Source organism: Heterocephalus glaber, unplaced genomic scaffold (assembly GCF_053883595.1).
Source record: "Heterocephalus glaber isolate CG9 unplaced genomic scaffold, H.glaber_assembly_v1.0 deba00001600, whole genome shotgun sequence".
Classification (NCBI taxonomy): domain Eukaryota; kingdom Metazoa; phylum Chordata; class Mammalia; order Rodentia; family Bathyergidae; genus Heterocephalus; species Heterocephalus glaber.
This window is the reverse complement of record NW_028258372.1, coordinates 44,724,352-44,745,054: the sequence shown is the minus strand read 5'-3', so window position 1 is coordinate 44,745,054 and position 20,703 is coordinate 44,724,352. Positions and strand designations below refer to the sequence as shown.

Sequence of the window (20,703 nt, the reverse complement as noted above, 5' to 3'; positions counted from 1 at the left end):
GCTCTCCATGACTCGGAGCCCACCATCCATAGCGCAAGGGAGCATTTTACTTTTGCACAAAGGGGATTGAAAATCCCTGCTTCTGATTTTTACACAGATGTTAACCTTCACTACCTGACTGATTGCCGCTTCGGATTTGGAGGCTATGTGGACGTATGTGGAACAGGATAACCTACCCTTTATGCACTTTCTGAGAGGTGAGAATGGAAGTGGACTGAGATGTTACAATTTTCTGAGCCTTGCTGGAACAACTGCTTTCAAATCTGGGTAATCTTAGGATCGGTTTCCACTGATTGCTTCCCTCCTCCTATGGTCACATTTCCGCTTCCTGTATGCAGAGCAGTTTTGCTCTGTACCCTGGATATTATGAAGAAACATTACAGAGTCTCTGGATTTTGTCATATTCCCTCAGGGTCTTGATTTTTCTTTTGAAGTGAGCCATTAACTTGGATGAGACTCTGTGTCTCCTGCTGAGGGCACCAACTGAAATCTTAGTTATTTGCGTCTTAGCTTGGCTGCTTGGTGCCTGCACTGCCCGGGAGGGGTTCAGGGACAGCAGAGATTTGGAGTGAGATTCGGAAACGCCAGCCCTTCTGCGCCTTGCCCACCTCAGAAGAGCCACAAAGCAGGAGGAAGGTGCCTGCAGGGAAGGTGAGGACAGGCGGACAGGCTGGCGTCTCTGATCTCCAGTTTTCAGGGCTCGTTATTTTCTGGTCAGGTCTTATTTTCAGGGAAATGGGCCTGTGGCTCTTCCCCTCCAAGGTTCTTCCCCTCCGTGTTTTGGCTGCCATCATAACCCAGGCCTCCTTCCTCTGCTGCTTCAATCTAGAAAAATGTAGGTTTCTGGTCCAGATATGGCACTGGCTGGGGTACTCTTAGGCATAAAGCTATGAAGCTGGGAAACTCGCCTAATGTCTTTTCTTTCTTCCAAGGGCTAACAACTCTCTAATTTCTGTCTGGTTTCTATTATTTGCCAGTGCTTTCAATAGTTGTATTTTATATTTTGTCAAAAGAGAGCTGAATTTAATCCTTACTGATGGTTCTCCTCGCTTCTGTGTGGCCTGTGTGCCCGAGGAAACCTGACACCATCTCTGACTCTAGGGCAAGCGCGAATACTACACTTAATCTCATTCCTTTTACCCATGATTGAGACAGGAATGGCATGTGGACCATTTTGGACCAGCGAGACTTGAAAAGAATTTTGTTGGGGTGTCTCAGAAAGCTCTTTCTTCTCCAGGGACTGGTTTTGGGAGTACCGACCCTTGTTGTCCTGGTGGGCATTTTGTGCATGAATATGGAGGCTGGAATTACTGCAGTGTGTTCACCATCAGCCTGAGGAGGGGCCGAGGAGGGGCCGAACACCAGACAGGGTGGGGTCAGGGCAGTCGGGGACACTCAGTGAGAGCCAGACCAGCCGTGGAGCCCACCCTATCTGAACCTCCACCCATGCTAACACTTTTTCTTATTGTTGAAGCCCAAAATAGATGCCAATTAATTATTCATAGGAATAGCATAGTAGTTAAAAGCATGAGCTCTAGAGTTAGATGACCTGGATGTAAATCCCAAATATGGCATTTCTTAGCTATGATATGTGAACAATAATATTACCAAACTGAAATAATTCATGTAATACACTTAACACAAGCTCTGGCACATAGAAAGCGTTCCGGGAATGCTATAATTGTTAGCAGTGTGAGTATTCAAATTGGTGAGAAAAATATGAGTCATTCAAAAAGCCATTTGAGGACAAATAGCTAGTTCTTGAGAAAAGAAAAATGCCATTCTAATAAATAAATCTCAGTTACATTATAGAGTAAAGTAATAAGAGTCAGACGTGGTGATGCATACCTGTAACCCCAGCACTTGAGAGGCTGAAGACTCTCTCTCTCACACACACAGACAAAGATATGAGGAAATTTATCATCTTAAAGTAAGAGATACTTTTAAAATATGAAATCAGAGATGTACACTATGAAGCAAGATATAAGTACATTTGAATATATAAAAATTAAAAAGCCAGGGTGTATTCATTGCCCTCCTACGTACACCTACTTCAGAGAGACTGTTTTCTAGCTTTAGAAGGTTAATGTGGTGATAGCTAGTGTGCACACTAGCTTAACACGTATGTGCTCTCTCAGGAAATTGAAATAAGTGATACAAGGGTTTTAATTGCTGTTGTGGATTTTGAACTAAAAGGTCATCTAAGCTTGGGAATGGGGTGTCTGTTTCTACTATGGTAAGGGATAAGTCAGCAGAGATAACTATCCTGCAGAAATAGGTACGAAGATGGGGCAGACATAACCTCCAAAGTTGGAGCTCCATAGGAGCTAACATTTTTTGAGTGCTCATGTATCACTCTGAAGTGTGAAGGATAAGCCATTGCTCAGAGCTGCAAGGCTAATGAACGGGAAGACCAGAGGTCCAGTCTGGCTACGGTGCCCCATGCTTTCAAGTGCTGGGTGGCATTTCCTCTGCAAAAGCCACTGTTCTCTCTATGACTGTTTTCAGGAGCCACGTGTCAAATCCAGTCCTGCCAAGGGGGTGAGGGTTCTCTCTGGTTTGACAGTTAAGCCCAAAAGAGCTAAAAGTTATGAACAGCGGTATAATTTTCACCTTTAAGCAGACAGGTGAGGCACCCGTAGGTGGGCAGGCTAAGCACTGCTGGCTCCCTACGTGCTTTCCTGTGGCTGCTGTGATAAGTTACCACACACTTGATAGCTTAAGACAACAGAAATCTACTCTCATAGCTCTGGAGGCTGGCAGTCCAAACCCACGGCAGACCATGTTGCTTCTGAGAGCTCTCGGAAGAATCCTTCTTTGCCTCTTCCAGTTTCTCACAGTTATGGCAATCCTTGGTGTTCCTTGGCTAGGCGCACCCTTCCAACCTCTGCCTCCATCTTTGCCGTTCCTTCCTCTGTGGCCTCTCCTCTTGCGTCTGTATCTTTTACTCTTCTTAGGAGGATGCTTGCCATTGGATTTTAGCATACTCAGATATTCCAGAATGGTTTCATCTTGAGGCCTTAATTACATCCGCAAAGACCCTGTTTACCTGAGGTCATTCACAGGTTCCAGGTGGGCATCTTTGCGAGCACACTTTGGTAGCCTACTCTGTCTCCTCAGTGATGATAAGATATTGATTGTGGCATTAATATGTTTGGGGCAACAGAGATGCTGAAGCACAAGACCGTGAGAAGTCAGTCTGAATTCCTGCAGCAGTGACTTTTATGCCACTCGTGGATCCAGTGCATCCCACTGCCTTCATCAAGCCTTAAGTTAGACTCAAGGTACAAAGAAGGATCTTAAATGGGTTTTTGGGATAACAGGGGAGATAGAAAGGGAAAGAAGAAGAAAGGAGAGCCGTTAGAAATGAGCATAGCTGAAGTAATGCATAGCTAAAGACGTCCTCAAAAATTTGTGGCATTTATGCATCATTTAAAAGGTGTTTTTAAGTGGTAAAAAAATGAATTATTAGGCAAGGGTTAAGACTAGATGAAGATATTGAAAAATTATTAGTCTTTCTTATGAAGTTTATGTGTGAGGTACACTGTAATATAACTGCAACTGTCATTAACACTCATCATAGCCATATGTCATCTCTCAAATTTTGTGACAGGCATTGCTCTGTGGCTTTAAATGTAGTGCCATAAGGCTCACGTGTGGAGCCTGTCAGTCTGCAGACTCGAGCCCACTGTCTGCCCCAGCTCTGCTAGTCTGTGTTCTGGAGCCAAGAGCTATCCTGGAGGGTTTTGAGGAGGCAAGAGAGAGAGGGATGCTAGCATGAAGTGTTGTACCTGGTGTAGGACTCTCAGAAGGGACAGGGAGGAAAGTCCTCTGGAAGAGGTGCAAGTCTCACGGGCAGCTCTGATGGCAGCCACTGAATTCATGGTTAGGAAGTCTCCTTGAGGCCCAAATTGGTATGCCTTGGGAAAATGCATGTCCAAGTGTACATTGGCTCTTCAGGAGGACCTGGACTGGCCAGGGAGGCCGACCCAGAGGAGGCAGGTTGAAGGGCACTTGCTGACAGGGAGACAGGATGGCATGCATGCAGGTGGGGCAGGGATTGTCCAGGCAGTGAGAGCAAGCAGGACAAGAAGAGTAACAGCCAAGTTCGGGATGCTTCTCCTTTACAAAACCATTTATCTAAAACCCTTAGCGCTGGATGTGTTATAAAATTCAAAACGGATTTTTGGATTTTAGAAGGTGGTGTGGGGTATATGCCATATATTAGGATAGATCCCAGGAGGGCCCAGGGAGGCTTCCTGTGGGTAAACATATTATTATTTCTGCATTTGAACATTTGAGAGTTTGCACTAAGGTAAAGAAAGACCTTACTTTGGCTCAGCTTAAATTAATTATGTAGAATTAACTATGAAAAGAAAATCCTTAGTTTCCAGAGCTTTATTTTTTTCTGTTCCTTTTTCCCATAGTTTTGGCTTTTATAACTGCAGATGAGGATTGTGAGCCAGCCAGACTCACCCAAGGGAAGCTGGAATGTGTCAAAAAGCAGGAAAAAGAGAAAAATCACCCAGGTTCTTACCATTCCAAGCAACCTTGGTGCATTTAATTAAAGCCTGTTTTCTATTCATAGGTACTATCCTCACACATTTTTCTGTATAATACTAATTAGTTTATGCGAGGAAACCACTGCATTCTGCTCTCTATAAAATATATTTAAAAGTCTCAGAAAGCTGAAGAGCACAAACTCCTCTCAAAATTCAGGGTTTTTTTCAGAGTTTGATCCCTGGTACCAAACAAACTGGGCTAGGGATTTAGCTCAGTCATGCCTCGCCTGCCTCACAAGTGCAAGGTCCAGAGTTCAATCCCTGGTACAAAAAAAAAAAATTGGGGTTTTAAAAAGAAAGACTCTTTAAGTGAAAAGGCCTAGTCATCGTGGAGTAAACAGTGTGCATCAGGATGTTAAAAACCAGACTTCTGCTCCAGGTTCAGCCAAGGAAAGGCCTCCATGGACTGGAGAAAGGTTCCAGCCCACCTGTGGACTTCCATGGGATGTAGGAACACAAACAAACAAAAACCAGGATAGGTTTGCCACACTTAGACCCCTCGACTAGCCCAAGGGAGTGAGGTTGAAGCTGAGCAGGCCAGATAGGATGACAGTTAGGGAGGAGAAATCAGCAGGGCCCCACTGATCTTCTGACAAGGGTTGGGGACTTTCCCTCAAATCAGTCCCTGAGAGAGGAAATTTAAAAGGGCCCTTCGAGCTGGTGCGGTGGCACACGGCAGTTAAACCAGCCCCTGGGAGGCTGAGGCAGGTGTGTCCTAAGTTTGAGCCTGGTCTAGGCAACTCCGTGACTTAGGGAGACCCCACCTCAATGTCAACACAGAAAAAGGACTGAGGATGTAACTCATCGCAAAGGCCCTGGGCTCAATCCCCAGTACTGCTAACAACAACAAGAACAACAAACAACAAGAAGCTTAGGAGCCCAAGGGACTTGTCGGAAGACTGAGAGCTGACGCCTCACAGCGAGTGCAGACTGTTGTGCGGTGTGTGAAGGAGCTCCCACTGAGTGAGGGGGAGGCCGGGCCCAGCCTCGCTCACCACCCTGTTGGTCTTCAGGGGTTGTCCCTTCCCTCCAGGGGCTGTTTCTTGTCCTGTCCCAAAGGACAGCTCAAGGGGTGAGTGTGCTCCCCTTTATTCGCACTGTATTTTCAGGGCCCGAGGGAAATTCCCTGAGTGACTCCAGCCGAATCACAGGAAAAGCTACTACAGTCCAGCAGGGGCCTCAAAGGACTTCTGAAAGCATCATGTGCAGGGAGTAGGTCCGATCCTGCAGCAGTGAGGAGAAAGCACGCGCTCTGCTCGCCTCTCAGCCGCGGGGTCCCCGGGCTCCTCCAGCAGGCTGTAAGCCAAGCACAGCCTTTTTTACCTCTAATCTCCTACCTCTCCTTACCTGCTTTCCTTTGACCCAAGACAGGCCTCGAGGAGCCCGGTGAACGAGGAGGAGATGCGGAAGGGAGGACAGGCTGAACACACACACGTGTCGTACTCTGGGTTTCCTTCCAACAGCGTATTCCAGCTTGACACAAAGAACTGTGATTTTTTAAAAATTAAATCACACGTGACTAGACGCTTTAACTATCGAAGTGAGACTCTTGTTGAGACTGGAAATCAGCCAGGGATGGTGATGATTATCCTAGAGTGACCAGAAAAGCGTTTCTGTCTGCCCTAGAGCCAGTTCAGGAAGGAGGGGCTTCTCGTGGCATGGGCAGTGGGCACAAAACACGGGAGGTCCAGTTGTCCCGCTACCAGTGGAGAAAACTGTGGCAGAACAGGAGCTTCATTAGACAAAATGAATGAATGAGAGTCCTGTTCAGATACACAGGAAGTGATCGTAAAAGTGAGGGGATTCAAAGCCTAAGTGGATTTGCCCAAGGTCAAGTTTTGGTTTAGGTGTGGTAAATGGAGCCACCTCAGCAGAACAGACATATGGCCCCTGGATTTTTCTTCTGGGAAGTTTTAGACCACAAAGAAACAGGCTATGGTAGCTGTATTTTCTGAAGCAAAATATGAGACAAGCAGTCTGACACGTATGAGTGCAGACATGGTGATAAATAGGACAGAATGTTTGCAATTAGCTCTGTCCCAGAAACGCTGGGTCTTAGCCACTGGAGAAACAGCAAGAGCCGCAGAGCTGCCAGACTGTGCACTGGGCTCGTTACTGTGCAGCAGGGGTCAGAGGGAGGCCTTGGAGCTTTTGTTCATCCCCTCTCACCCTCCTTGCTGAGATTTTGAAGTGATTTCCATTTCAAAGGCAGATTTTCCACGGCTTTAAATGAAGCTCAGAAGAAAGTGCACAGGACTGAAAGGCTCCCTTCAGACTTTTGGAGCGACCCAGGCAAGTAAGCCACATCTTTACTGATTGAGCCTCAATCTGAAGGCCAGCGTGCTTCACGGCTTCAGTGCCAGAAGCGCCTCGAGGTCAGCCAGTGGGAGAAAAGCACCCGCTTCCCTCCATAGCTCTTCCTAAAAATCTTTACCCGTGGCTTCAATTCTATAATTTTGGGGTTGAATTGGCTTCTAAAGATAAATTTGTCCTCTCCAGGCCCTGAAGGACCTGAGGTGTCATCAGAAGGATTGAGACAGCTCATGCTCCAATAATGATTGAAACCATGGGAAGGGATGGGAGTGACCGGAAGTCTGTGGAGTGAGCAGAGAAGAAGGTTTTGGCTGGAAGAATCCTATGGAAATCACCTAGCAAGGCTGGATTGGATGATGAGGAGCCTAAAAGACTGAGCAAGAGCATTTAGCATTGCTGGAGGGAACCCAGCAGAACGTTTTGGCTAATAATGCAGAAGGAGAATATGGTGTTGAAACAATTCGAACTGCTTTGGAGATAAGTCAGATAAGACTTGTTTCCAAATTTCCCAAAGTGATTTTTGTGCAAGTCCGGAGGCTGTGTAACAGGATGTGAAATTGGGTCCTCCTGTTGTCTTGGAGTATCAGCACGTCTTCTACGGTACGAATAAAATGATAGACTTGAAGAAATTCTGCAGTTGAAGGCTGGGCCCAAACCAGTTCTCCCAGCATTATGAACTGGCAGTGTCCTGTCATTTGCCTAGCAAGGCTCGGGGAAGACAGCTGCATCTCCGTCACTGTCAGCCACAGGAGAGGGGCTTCGAGGACGTCATTGGGAGGATGTTACGCCTGTGCCCTAGAGTTCCAGGGCTTGTATCTCACTTATGGCTGAAAACCTCAAAGCCAGAAGCAGGGTGGAGCTGCCTGTCCCACCTGAGAACAAGGATGAGTGCATTGTGGGAGCAGTCATGTCCACAATGGCAAGGTGCCTAGAGACCACGTGTGGGTCCTGTGGAAGGAGTAGGTGTGGGGCATCTGCCCAGGGATGTGGGGTGCACTGGGCCAGGAGGGCTGGCCTGGAAGAAAGCCGAGCTGAGAGGACTGAGCTAGGGTAGGCATTGCTCACATGTAGGAACTTTGGGAGCAGGTGTGATGGTGGGACTTTCTGCAGGGATCTCCGAAGAACCCATGAAAAGCCCTACCAAGTCCACTCTTACACCCCTCCAAGTCACTAGATTCATAGGACAGGGACTTTTGTTCTTTGTAAGTAATCCCAACTTGCAGAAAAGTTGAAAGATGACTACAGACAAACTATTTTCCCCTGAACCATTTGAGGGTAATTGCTGTAACCAAGGCCACTGCTGACCTCTTGTTCTGTTACCATGGAGTACTTTCGTGTCAATTTCTCAACATAGGGACACTGTCCTCCACACCACATTACAACCGTCAACATGAGGGAAGCAGCTCATTGGCTTCTCAGGGCTGTGGTACTAAGGTATGGCAAATGGGCTGATGTAAGACAACAGAAATGTGTTCTCTCATAGTTGAGTTACTAAGTGTGAAGTCCAGGAGCTGCGGTGGTCACCTTCCCTCCAGAGGCTGGCTCCAGGGGAAAGTCCTTCCTTGCTGTCAGCACTCCTCATGGCTACATGCCTCTAATCTCTGTCTTCGTCTTCACATGACCTCCTCTCCTCTCCCTCTATTTCTTATAAGGACCCTTGTCATTAGATTTAGAGCTCATGTAGGCAATCCGTACTGAGCTCAAGATACTTAACTTCATGTCACCTGTAGAGACTCTCTCTCTAAACAAGGACATATCTATGGGATCATTGAGTTAGGGTGTCGGATCTTTTTTGGCGGCACAGCATCCAATCTACTATGGTAATATTGACGTACTTCTGTCATCTAATCCGTAGACCCCTTCCAAGTTTTGATACTAGTCTCAAAAATATCCTTTTTATAGCTAAAGGATTCAACCAGGGATCAGGTATTGCATTTAGTTGTCATGACTCTTCAATTTTCAATCTGAAATACTTCCCTAGCCTTCCTTTCTCTTCGATGACCTTGGCACTGTTGAAGAGAACAGCCAGTTATTTTGTACAAGATGATCTGGTGGGGCTGACTCATACTGGGTCACGAGAGCTGACTGCTAAACGTTCACACATTTTGCAAGCCAGCTGACCTCATTTGGCTCTGCCTGTCATGGGAGTATTTACACTAAGGACATGCTACAAGTCTGGTTTAAGAAATTTCCCTTCTGGAGGTGGGTTGTTAAGTATTTATCAGCACATCGCTGATGAATGTCCTTCAGTTTGGATTTGGCTAATGTTGCCTCATGGTTTGATTTGGGCCACACAGCTTGAGCAGGGACACAGCGGTAACCCTGTGTCACCTCACATTGCAACAGGCGATACGTGATTTCAATGTACCCCATTGCTGATGATTTAATTAAACCGGATCATCTGGCTCAGGTGATATCTGTACATTTCCCCACTGTAAAGTTTCTTTTCCTCTCTTTGTGATTGTTTTGTAGGGTGGCACTTTTTACCCACTATTTTAACCATTTTTATGTATACAGATCAATGACCCTAAGTACATTCATATCATTGTGCAACTGTTTTCACCATCATCTCTACGACACTTGTCATGTTGCAAAACTGAACTTTATACCCATGAAAGAATAACTCATTCTCTCCCTCCCCCAGTTCCTGAGCCACCATCCTACTTTCTTTGAATTTGACTACTCCAAGTCCCTGATCTGGATGCAGTCGTAGTTTTTGTCTTTTTGAGACTGCTTATTTGACTTTGCATGATGTCTCCGAGATTTATCCATGTTGTAGCATGTGACAGATTTCCTTCTTTTTTAAGATGGAATACTTCATTGTACGTATCTATGCATGACATTTCACTTATCCATTCATCTTTCGATGGGTGCTTGGGTTGCTTTTATGTTTTAACTGTTGTGAATGATGCTGCTATGAACACAGGTGAATAAATAGCTCTTTGAGACTCTGCTTTGAGATTATGTACAGAAATGAATTTCTGGATTATATGCTAAATCTTTTTGTATTTGTTTTTGAAACAGGATCTTGCTATACAGTGTAAGTTGGCCTTGAATTCACAATGTAGCCCCGGGGAACCTCAAATGAGTAGTGATCTTCTTACCTCAGTGTCTTGGGCGCTGGGATCACAGGATCACAGGGTCACAGGATCACAGGGTCACAGGATCACAGAATCACAGGGTCACAGGATCACAGGATCACAGGATCACGGGTGTGCATCACCACAATGGGCTAATTCTATTTTTACTTTTATGAGAGGTTCTGTACAGTTTTCCACAGTAGCTGTACCATTTCACATTCCCATAACAGTACCCAGGGCTCTAGTTTCCTTACATCTTCACCCACACTTGGCTTCTTTTTTCCTCTTCCTCTCCCTCTGCTGTCCTTCTCTTCTTTTCTCCTTTTCTTTTTGGATAACAACCATTCTACATAGATGCGAATAGATATCTCATTGTAGTTTGCATTTGTATTTCCTTAATGACTAGGTCTGTTGAGCATCTTTTTACACGTTTATTAGACTTTGTGTGTGGTCTTTGGGGAAATGTCTACTCAAGTCCTTTGTCCATTTTTGAATTAGGTTGTTTGCTTTTTTGTTGTTGCATAGGGTGGTACTTTGAGACTATGAAAATGCTCTCTTTAATTTTACTCACTGGTTTTAGCAACCATCAATGTGTCCTGGCTGACTTGCTATTATGATAATTGCTAATTGGTGATTTTCCAATATCATTATGTTTTCTGTATTTATCATTTGACTTTCCATTGTGTGGGAAAGACTTCTCTTCCTGTTTATTTATTCATTCTTTATATCATGAACTTGCTTTCTTATTGCATGTAATGGATTATAATCTGTTATTGTCTTTGTTCTTTTAATTCTCCAGTAGTCCCAGACTAGGCTAGTGGGATCCTTTAAGGTTAGTGTCTATGTCCTGGTGACATGTGCCTATAATTATTACTATTGTTATTATTATTATTATTATTGTCTTATTACCCAGGGTCAAACCCAGGGCCTCATGGTTGCCATGCAGGTGCTGCACGGCTGAGTTATATCTACAGCCGTGTTGTTTGAGCAATTCTTTCCTGACCAAACAAGATTTTCAGGCTCATTTTATACAGTTCCTTCCATTGCCCTGGAATCATTTTTTCAAGGAGTGTTGGTTTCTTTTAGTGGAAAATGATATTTAGAAAACAAGATCTGGGAGTTGAGCACGTCCCAGGCCCTCTCAGTGGACCAAGGGAGGGAAATATGTGCATGGATGCACAGACACAAATGTCCATTTCTGGAGCCTCCCATGTTCACTAGGTGTGAATTCACACGCACACCTCTGACTGCAGCACACCGCCCCGGGGTTCTTGCTCACTTCCTCCCTGTCACACTTGTGACACCAGTAGCAGAAGCCGGCTTCCGTGGTGCGCAGTGCGCATGGCTTCCTTGGTTAATGGCCCTGTGTCTGGTCATTCTTCATTTGCCTGCGCATGTGGCCGGGCTGACAGTGCTCCCCTCATGCCATGTGTACCTGCCCCTGCGTGGTCTCCTCTCTGACCTCTCGGCTTCCTCAGGCTCTGAATTCATCCCAGGCCACCACTGCTGCCCCTCGTGCAGAGGCCTCCTCCTCTCACTCTGTCTCCAGTATTGCAAGGCCAGCTGCCGCTGCCACTCGAGGACACACACCTGCCCTGTCCTGCTCTTGTGCCACTGTCCCTCCTCCATGAAGGCGTCACTCTCTGATTGGCCTCTAGCTTCAATTATTTAGGGTCTAGGTTGCTAAATGTTCTGCAGTGCGTCACACAGTTCCACACAGTGAAGAATTGTCCTACCCCCAAGGCCTGTTGTGTCCCCATTGAGAAGCCCTGGCACAGAAGCCTGGGGAGGGACAGAAAGAGAGCACCGAGGGAAATGTGACTGTGCTCACCATCATGGTCTAAGGAGAGACACAAAGTCAGAAATCTAAGTACTAGCAAGCCATTGAACCCCCTGCTTATTCGAGAGGAATGTGCTGATTATCTACCCAGTTTGCTAGTGCTGGGGAACCAGCAATGAATGTGCAGCGCCCCCTCTGAGGAATGCACTGCTTAGTGACTAGGGATGAAATGCTGTACAGCATCAACTGCAGGCTGACCGCTGAAAGACACCTTGCTGTTTTGTGTACCAAGAAACAGAAAGCCAGCCAGTAGATTGATAACGCGAGTCTCATCCTTTGGGATTTTTATCTTATGCTTGTTGGAAAGTTCCTTTAGACTTATATAGACATATTTTTCAAAGTCACGCATTATCTGTATTTGTCACAACACTTTTCAAGCCACATTCCCTCTGTGCAGTGTCATCTGATAATGTATCTTTGTGTTTTTTTAAAGAGTGTTTTCCAAGTCAGTGACGCCTATTTTGCAACTTTTGATGGGGCACTTTCTTGATCTTCTGATAAGCTCTTATCAGTATCAAATAAGATTAAGATAGCACTAACATGCATTTATCACTTTAGTTGCTGTAACTGATACTTTGGTTTTTTGTTTTACATCTATCTCAAGGGATGTGGGAATTTCTTTTGCCTTTAGTTTACTGCTGGGTGTAAAATTGGCAATCTATTTTCATATTCTTGGTACCAAAAGACAACAGAGGTTCATCTGCTTGTGGGTATTTTCCTTTTTTTGTTTGCTTAAGGTCCTTGGTTTAGAATGAGATTTGAGTCATTCTGATATAAACAATGTTTGCTTCATTCATATCAGATTTCACAAGGCTGCTCTGAGTCAGTACATTTCTCTGTGTGCTGTCACTATTCGCAATATGTAGAAAAGGATGTGCAAGGGATCCAGACATATCTGCCCCATTTCTGATCTAACACTGTCTTTTCTGTGGTCCCGAGTGGCGCGGAACACGCTGAATCAGCCCGAATCAGCCCGCTGCAGACAGGCAGGTCTGCGGACACCCTACAGAGGTCCCGAGTCGTGCGGAACATGCAGAATCAGCCAGCGCCCCGGCAAAAATCCACTGGACAGCCCCGCGCCCCCCCCCCCCCCCCCCCGCTCCTCTGTACAGCCACCTGGTTCCACACTACAAAGACACAGAAGACACCAGACCACCAGACCATGGTACTGAGTCCCGCTGCTCCCGGCCCAGAGGTAGGGGCTTCTGAGCTGCCATCCCACTGCTCCTGGACCAGAAGAAGGGGCTTCCCGGCCACCATCCCTCCCGCTGCTCCCAGCCCGCAGGAAAGGGCTTTTGGGCCACCATCCCTCCTGGTGATCCCGGCCCCTGTCCCACCTCTCCCAGCTCAGAGGACGTAATCCGTGCAGGCGCCAACAGCCCTCCCCCAGTTGAAATGAGAAAACACGTAAATAAGTCTCAAAACCAGACTTCCAGATCACCTACAGCAACCCCAAAGGGAAATGAGATGGAACACTCTGATACTCAACCACCTGGACCCACTGAACTGGCAACAAAAGGGGATCTGGAAAAAATGAAATCAGAAATAATTTCTCAGAAAACAGGAGAAATTGTGCCCCTAGTGGAAGACATGATTAATAAATCTAGAGAGGAGCTCAGGAACATGATGGAATCCCAACATAGGAAACAAATGGAATCCATAAAACAGATGCAGATTTCCAGGACATGAAAAACTCCATTGAAAGTCTACACAGCAGAATGAGCCAATGTGAGGACAGAATTTCAGATATAGAAGATAAGATTGCAATTAGTGACCAGGAAAAGAAAAATTGCTTCAAAATTATAAGGGAACATGAGGAATCAATCCAGCAGCTGCTAGCTGATGCAAAGAAGAATAACATAAGACTGATTGGAGTCATTGAAGAAACAGGAGAGAGTGCAGATGATATAAAAAAATCTCTTCACAGAAATAATGGCAGAAAACTTCCCAAGCAGGGGAAAAGAGCTTGACATACAGATAAGTGAGGCATATAGGACTCCAAATAGCCTTGATCAAAAAAAATCTACACATAGGCATATAATTGTTAAGATTCCAGAAACTCAACAGAAGAACAAAGTTCTACAAGCAGTTAGAGAAAAGAAACAAATCACATACAAAGGAAAGCCCATCAGAATCACAGCAGACTTCTCAACACAAACCATCAAGGCAAGAAGAGCTTGGAGTGACATATTCCAAGCCCTAAAAGAAAACAGCCTCCAACCCAGATTGATGTACCCTGCAAAACTATCTTTCAAAACTGATGGAGAAATAAGATACTTTCATGACAAAGAGCACCTTAGGAACTTCGTGAATACCAAACCAGCACTCCAAAGAATTTTACACAATAGCCTAGGAACAGACATTGAGGATCACAACCCCAGGAAGCAAAGCAGAATGAACCCATCTGGCACAACAAGAAATTAAATGTAAAGGGGGAGAACCCAACAAAAAGAAAAAGTCATGGCAATGACAAGTCAGTACGTTTCAGTTATAACCATCAATGTTAATGGTCTCAATTCACCAATCAAAAGAAACAGACTGGCAGAATGGGTCAAGAAGCAAAATCCAACAATATGCTGCATACAAGAAACACACTTCATTCAAAAGGAAACTCATAGACTGAAAGTTAAAGGGTGGAAAACAATACTCCATGTGACGGGAACCTGAAAAAAAGCAGGAGTAGCTATCCTCTTGGCAGATCAAGTAGATTTCAAACCAACACTGATTAAGAGAGACAAAGAAGGACACTACATCCTTGTAAAGGGAAGAATCCAAGAGGAAGAGATGACAGTCATAAATATCTATGCACCAAACACTAGTGTGTCCAGCTATATAAAACAAATACTAATGGACATGAAAAGTCATGTATGCACTAATACAATTGTAGTGGGGGACCTCAACACCCCACTGTCACAAATAGATAGATCAGCTAGACAAAAAATAAATAATGAAATACTAGAACTCAATCGAACTCTTGAACAAATGAACTTAACAGAGGTTTACAGAGTCTTCCACCCCCAAAAATCAGAATACACATTCTTCTTAGCTGCACATGGGTCATTCTCAAAAATAGACCACATAGTCAACACATAGAACATGTTTAAGTAAGTGCAAAGAAATTGAAGTTATCTCCAGTATATTATCAGACCACAGTGTGATGAAATTGGAGATCCATAGCAAAAGAAACTCAAAAAATTTCATAAACATGTGGAAATTGAACAACACACTTCTGAATAACCAATGGGTCACAGAGGAAATTAAAGAAGAAATCAGACAGTTCCTTCAATTAAATGACAATGACAGTACAGCATTTCGGAATCTGTGGGACACAATGAAAGCAGTCTTACGAGGGAAATTCATAGCAGTGAATACGCATATTAGGAAAACAGAAGGAGCCCAATTAAACAACCTGATGCTAAACCTCAAGCTTCTAGAAAAAGAAGAACAGGACAACCCCAGAGCTCATACAAGGGAAGAAATTATAAAGATCAGAGGAGAAATCAATGCAATGGAGACTAAGAGAACTATATAAAAAATCAATGAAGCCAAGAGTTGGTTCTTTGAAAGAATCAACAAAATGACAAACCCTTAGCCAACCTTGTCAGAAAAAGGAAAGAAAAGGCCCAAATCCATGCAATTAGGAATGAAAAGGGTGAAAGTACAACAGACCCAGAAGAAATCCAGAGGATCATCAATACCTACTTCCAGAACCTATACGCCAATAAGATGGACAACACAGAAGAAATGGACAGATTCCTAGATACATATGAATTACCAAAGTTGAACGAAGAAGACCTAAAAATTCTGAACAACCCAATATCAAGCAATGAAATTGAAAATGTAATTAAAAACTTATCAAGTAAGAAAAGCCCAGGCCTTGATGGCTTCACTGCTGAATTCTACAAGACATTTAGAGAGGAACTGCTGCCACTACTGTTTAAACTCTTCAATGAAATTGAAAGGGAAGCAGTACTCCCAAATTCATTCCTGGAAGCAAGCATCACCTTGATCCCCAAAGCAGAGAAAGACCCAACTGAAAAAGAGAACTATAGGCCAATCTCACTAATGGACATAGATGCAAAAATCCTTAATAAGATAATGGCAAACAGAATGCAGAAGATCATCAAGACGATCATACACCCTGACCAAGTGGGATTCTTCCCAGGGATGCAGGGATGTTTCAATATACGCAAATCAATCAATGTAATACATTATATCAATAGAGCCAAGGACAAAAACCATATGATTATCTCCATAGACGCAGAAAAAGCATTTGACAAAATCCAACATACATTTATGATAAAAACCCTACAAAAAATTGGAATAGATGGTCTCTACCTCAAATTGATAGAAGCCATCTATGAAAAACCAAAAGCCAATATCATACTAAATGGTCAAAAACTGAAATCCTTCACAATAAAATCAGGAACAAGACAAGGATGTCCACTATCAACACTCTTGTTCAATATAGTTCTGGAAACATTAGCCAAGGCAATTAGATAAGAGAAAGAAATAAACGGAATAAAGATAGGAAATGAAGAAGTCAAATTGTCATTATTTGCAGAGACGTGATACTCTATATAGAAGACCCCAAGCACTCCACCAAAAGTCTTCTAGACTTAGCCAAATTCAGTCAAGTAGCTGGTTACAAGGTCAACACACAAAAATCAATAGCTTTCCTCTACACAAATGACAGACTTACTGAGAGAGAAATAGGGCAAATAATTCCTTTCACAGTAGCATCCAAAAAACTGAAATACCTAGGAATCAACCTAACAAAAGAAATCAAAGACCTCTTCTCTGAAAAGTATGGCACTCTGAAAAGAGAGGTTGAAGATGATATCAGAAAATGGACAGACATCCCCTGCTCCTGGGTAGGAAGGATTAATATAGTGAAAATGGCCATACTTCCAAAACTGCTATATAGATTTAATGCAATTCCAATTGAGGTCCCAGCAGCATACTTCATGGACCTTGAGAAAACAATCCAAAAATTCATTTGGAACAAGAAGAGACCCAGAATAGCAAAAGCAATTCTAGGTAACAGAGACATGGCAGGGGGTATCACAATCCCCAACCTGCAACTATACTACAAAGCTACTGTGATTGAAAACAGCATGGTACTGGCAAAGAAACAGACCTGAGGACCAGTGGAACAGATTAGAAGATGCAGAAACAATGCCAGACACACTCAGCCACCTCATCTTTGATAAAGGAGCCAAACACCCTCACTGGAGGAAAGATAGCCTCTTTAATAAATGGTGCTGGAAAAATTGGGCTTCAACTTGCCAAAGATTAAAATTAGACCTATATCTCTTGCCCTGCACTAAACTAAAATCAAAATGGATTAAAGATCTAAATATTAAAATGGAAACTCTGAACCAGTTGGAACAGAGGTTAGGTAGAAGCCTTGAAGACATCGGTGTAGGAAAAGATTTTATGAACAAAACCTCAGTTGCCCATGAACTAGCACAAACAATCAACAAGTGGGATCTCTTCTTATTAAAAGGCTTCTGCACAGCAAGAGAAACCACCAGCAGTGTGAAGAGACAACACACAATGTGGGAAAAAATCTTCACCTGCTCTTCCTCAGACAAAGGTCTGCTATTTTGAATCTATAAAGAACTTAAAAAGATCAGACCTCCCAAATTTAAAGACCCAATCCAAAAATGGGCATCTGAAATGAACAGACATTTCTCAGACAAAGAAGTAGAAATAGCAAATAAATACATGAAAAAATGTTCAACATCACTGGTCATTCGAGAGATCCAAATGAAAACAACGCTGAGATTCCACTTCACTCCAGAAAGAATGGCTGCTATCATGAAATCAACCAATAACAAATGCTGGCGGGGCTGTGGGGAAAGAGGAACCCTGCTCCACTGCTGGTAGGAGTGTCGACTGGTGCAACCACTGTGGAAATCAGTATGGAGATACCTCAAAGAACTAGGACTGGAAGTCCCATTTGACCCCACTATTCCACTGCTGGGGATCTTCCCCAAAGAATTAAAAGAATCATACCACAGTGATATATGTGCACCCATGTTCATAGCACCACAGTTTGTGATAGCTAAAACTTGGAAACAGCCCAAATGCCCATCAACTGGAGACTGGATAAAGGAAATATAGCTTTTTAATAAAATGGAGTACTACTCAGCCATAAAAAATGAGAAATTAGAGACATTTATAGTTAAGTGGATGAACATTGAGGCGATACTCTTAAGTGAAATAAATAGGACACACATGTATAAATACCAAATAGTTTCTCTGGTGTGAGAAACTGAAAGTGTAAATAAGGACTAACTGTATAATAGGTAATGTGAAATAGGAAGGAAAGGGGCAAAGGGGAAGGAAGTGGGAGGGCTAGGGGAAAGGATAGAAGGGAGTCAGATTAATGTGAGAAAATGGAAAAATAGGAACAAACTCTTTGTAAATAGGGAGGAATGGAGGGATTGAAGGGAGGGCTGGGCAAGGGTGAAAAATAAGAACCAAGAGAGACTATGTAAAGGCGCAAATTTCCAATGATGAATGTCATTATATTGTACACCTAAAATGTACCAATTATTAGAATGAATAATCGATAATGTAAAATAAGATGAAAAGGTCCAAAGGGGTAGGGGTAGTGGGAGGGGCAGGGGAAAGGAAAGAAGGGAAAGGAAAAATGATGAGAAATGGAAAAAATGGAAATAAAGTCTTTGTAAATAGGGAAGGGTGGAGGGGGTGAAGGGAGGGCTAGGAATGGGGAAAAAATAAGAACCAAGATGCATGATGTACAGGTACAATTCCCAATGAGAAATGTAATTGTGTTGTATACCTACAATGTACCAATAAAAGAATTTAATAAAGTGCAAAAAAGAAAATATTTATAAGAGCCCAGGGGCAGACTAATTTTCTAATGCTAGAAATAAAGGCTATATTTTATATCCTTGTTATGTGGAAGTTCTTGGACTAGACAACTTTTGTAAAATTGCTAAATAATTTAAAACTCACATAGTAAAATCAGCTAACTCATATATTAACTGGGCTCTGATTTTCAGTTGGCTGTGCTGGTTGACTTCAGGTACATATCAGTGGGCTATCTTCACACCGTCTCTATCTGTTGGTTCACAGATCCAGAGGAAAACTCCCACAGTGAATATTTCTGTACCTATACCTGTGACTGCCATGATGGTTAGTCCTTGTTAGGTTTATGGCACTCCATTTCCTGGGTGGAATGATAGGAATGCTTTTAAGGTTATTTATACATATTGTCAAATTGCTTAAGATAAAATGAGAGTTTAGACTTAAAAAATAAATAGTGGAAACTTTAAAAAGAATAAAAATGGCTGAGGATATAGCTCAGTGGCAGGGATTCAATCCCTAGCTCTGGCAGGAAAAAAACAAATCCAGCAGAGGATAAAGGAACATACCTTTCCTGCCAGAAGTAATGACAGCGTGGCTCTCACAGCTACTTTTGTAGTGTTAACAAAGTTTTCCACAAGTGACAATTTTGTAGGCAAACAAAAACCAAGAAAAACTAATGACAGTAACTGCCCACCTGTGGGTATTTAGTGATTGTAATTTGAATTTATTGGTTTACTTGTGAGAATGAATATAGTCTCTGTGATCCTTGAATCAGACAGCTTGGTTTTGGTTAGGATTCTAAAGCCTGAGCCCTTACTTTAAAAACAAATTACTCTAATAAAATTTGTGCCACACTCACTGTACATTAACCAGTTGAAAAGCATATAAAATGAAAAGCCCCCATCTTTGAATACTGTTGAGCTCATACTATATCCGTTATTCTATACATTGTTTTTCATTTAAGCGCACAATGTTTTAGTCATGTCCACACAAATTGACATGATATTTCACTGCAGTTTAGGGGCCTCTCCATGGCGGCGGATACTTGGGCTGCTTCTGGTTTTTGTTGTGCAGCTGTAGCAGTGCAGTAGCACATGGCTCACACGGGAATGTGGGCTCCATGCCATGCACCCCGCCTGGGCCACAGCCCTGGGATTCGGCAGAGTTCAGAGCAGACCCTCGATAGGTACTTCTGAATGAATGAATATATTTGGGGGTGTTTGTGCAAGTTTATTTGTAAAATAAATTTCTCAGACATAAAGTTATTCCTCTTTCCTCACTCATGGCTCTTCTTGAAGATCCTCAAGTGGGTTTTACTCATTGAAACTGATACTTGTTTTGACAAGACTGTCTCTTGGTTCAAGATCAAACATATAAAGCCATAAAGTCACATCTTGACAAGTGTGCTTTTCACTTTATGAGTTTGATATTTAGTTTCAGTGAAATCGCTTTTCAAAGTGAGCAGCAAGAAGCTGCTTATGAAATCAGTTTAGTGCATTTGTAAAGAAAATGTTTGCTGACATCTCCGTGGGCAAGATCAGAGTACAGCAGTTCCCAGGACAGATAAGACAGCCTATAAACATATGAAAGTGAAATTTGCGCCCAGTGACCAGACTTCTCTGAAAAAGCTAGTGCATGGTGAGGGCTGTGTAGACACTGAGGGTACAGTGGTAGCAAAACGGAACACCACGGCTCTGGGGTGGACAGGCTCCTCACATTCCCTTTCAGGAGTAAACAAAAAGTCAAAATCACAGCTACAAATCTTCCTTTTACCTAAACATCGTCGATTCTGAAAACAGTTAACTCAGCAAAATGTGAGCGAGGTAAGGACTCATTTGTATACTTGGGGGAAAGGATGCGGTTCCTAAATGCACTGAATTTCTTTTTATTTTTGTGTGTTTGGAGTCTAGTCCTTTATATGTCATTTTATCTAAAGCAACTTGGCAGTAGCTACCAATCCCCTTAAAAGCGATCCCCATCATTTCACTCAGTCGAGTGCTAAGAGTCTGCCGAGGGAATTACCATCCCCTTCACCAAGGTTCGTTTACAAGAACACTTACTGTAG

General features: G+C 43.3%; 2 protein-coding genes across 6 annotated transcripts in view; one reads left to right on the top strand and one right to left on the bottom strand.

Moving 5' to 3' along the window:
- The window catches only part of CUNH1orf74 (chromosome unknown C1orf74 homolog), a 109,607-nt gene that overhangs the window by 50,936 nt on the left and 37,968 nt on the right, over positions 1 to 20,703 (top strand). Inside the window, exon 3 of one of the 3 annotated variants that reach the window (XR_015444432.1) lies at positions 98 to 197. The exons of 1 other annotated variant lie outside the window; for it this stretch is intronic. The gene's annotated coding sequence lies outside the window, so the exon portion shown is untranslated. Of the gene's footprint in view, positions 1 to 97; positions 652 to 20,703 lie in introns of all 3 variants that reach the window. One more of the 3 variants, XR_015444431.1, reaches the window with a different exon arrangement.
- Positions 1 to 20,703, bottom strand: part of Hsd11b1 (hydroxysteroid 11-beta dehydrogenase 1) — a 42,766-nt gene that overhangs the window by 2,385 nt on the left and 19,678 nt on the right. The gene's annotated exons all lie outside the window — the stretch shown is intronic.